The 1,952-nt window shown below is 34.1% G+C and overlaps 1 long non-coding RNA gene across 1 annotated transcript; it reads right to left on the bottom strand.

Annotated features, from left to right (window-relative positions):
* Positions 1-410: 410 nt before the first annotated feature.
* LOC127732104 (uncharacterized) lies at positions 411-1,097 on the bottom strand. Its single transcript, XR_007996056.1, has 3 exons — positions 953-1,097; positions 468-912; positions 411-427 (listed from the first exon to the last, which is right to left on the bottom strand). It is a non-coding gene; the product is annotated as an uncharacterized LOC127732104 (long non-coding RNA).
* Between the last annotated feature and the right edge of the window lie 855 nt (positions 1,098-1,952).

The raw sequence follows: 1,952 nt of genomic DNA, 5'->3' as shown, positions 1-1,952 counted from the left end.
TTGTGGTAATAAGCATTGTGTATAAGTTTCATAACATTTGGTTTAGACAAACTCAAGTTAGAGAACAGAAACCAATTTTGGGACGTACGGATGTACGTACAGACGGACAAGGGTAAAACTTAATGCCCCTATCGCTACAGCGGGGGCATAAAAATAGACAAAACTTGCCTTTAACCCCTATGTTTTATTTATATCTATGTCAGCCATATTGGTTACCCAGTATATACTTGTTTACCATTCAACAGACGCTAATTATCCAGTACATACCTGTTTACCATTCAACAGATGCTAATTACCCAGTACATACCCGTTTATCATTCAACAGATCCTCATTACCCAGTACATACCTATTTATCATGCAACAAATCCTAATTACCCAGTACATACCTATTTACCATTCAACAGATGAGAATTATCCAGTACATACCTGTTTACCATTCAACAGATCCTAATTACCCTGTACTTACCTGTTTACCACTCAACAAATGCTAATTTTCCAGTGATACAATTCTCAATTTGTAAAAAGTTAACAATTATAGGTCAAAGTACGGCCTTCACTGCAGAGCCTTGGGTCACGTCGAACAGTCTACATACCTGCTAACATTTCAACAGATCCTAATAACCCAGTACATACACATTTACCATTCAACAGATCCTAATTACCCAGTACAATCCTGTTTACCATACAGCAGATCCTAATTACTTATTACATACCTGTTTACCATTTAACAATGCTAATTACCAAGTACATACCTGTTTTCCATTCAACAAATCATAATAACCCAGTACATACCTGTTTAGGTTCAACAGATCCTAATTACCCATTACATACCTGTTTACCATTCAACAGACCCCAAATACCCAGTACTTACCTGTTTACCATTCAATAGATTCTAATTACCCAATACACACCTGTTTACAATTCACCAGACCCCAAATACCCAGTACTTACCTGTTTACCATTCAACAGATCCTAATTACCCAGTGCTTACCTGTTTACCATTCAACAGATCCTAATTACCCAATACATACCTGGTAACCATTCAGCACATCCCAATTACCCAGTACATACCTGTTTCTGCTATTTTGACTCTTCTTACCTGCAAAAATAATTAATACTGAGTGAGATCAAAAGTGCATCAGGGCAGTTAAAGTAGGGGTCATGTTATCGTGCTCTACAAAACATGTACTCAGGTTTTGGTCACATTAAGTTTATAAAGAAGACATTTTCCTAAAACACCTATTTAATTAATAATAAACTGTTTACACAGAGATATGTCCTGCCTGTCAACATAAAATTCAGAAATACCTATTTATCTTATATCAAGCATTCTGAGAGTATTGCATGGCAATATATAGTCCCCTACCGGTTAAAAATTCATTGTACTGAAACAAAATGCTAACTTGATCTATAACTTGTCATGATGTAAACTTTATATAAAATAACAAATCAATATCTTCAAGTATGACGGAAAAAATTGTGGAAAACTGATTATTTGCATGAATTTTCAAAGTCCAAGGACCATAACTCTGCAAAATAATCATCTGAACCGAACAAAATTGAACCTTGATTTGTAACTTATCATGATTAAAACTATATACCAAATATCAAATCAATATCTTCAAGCATAAGAGAAAACTAGAGGCTCTCAAGAGCCTGTGTCGCTCACCTGACTCTACTTTGGTTTTAGAAATCATTTAAAGATACTAAGTACATAAAAATCATAACAGATACCCAAATAATGATTGATGCCGAATTTAGTTTAATATTGGTCCCGTTATTTAATAAAATGTTTAATGCTCCAATGGAGGGTCCTTCATAGGCAATATTTTTCGGACATACAATGCGATTAAAGTTATCATATTAATACAATGCGATCATAATCTTTTGCAATAATCATAACTCTTGTCATTGGGAACTCAAGAATTATTTATCATCTCTATTAATATAT

The sequence above is a fragment of the Mytilus californianus genome, unplaced genomic scaffold (assembly GCF_021869535.1).
Source record: "Mytilus californianus isolate M0D057914Y unplaced genomic scaffold, xbMytCali1.0.p SCAF_22, whole genome shotgun sequence".
NCBI lineage: Eukaryota > Metazoa > Mollusca > Bivalvia > Mytilida > Mytilidae > Mytilus > Mytilus californianus.
This window is presented reverse-complemented; position numbering and strand designations above follow the sequence as displayed.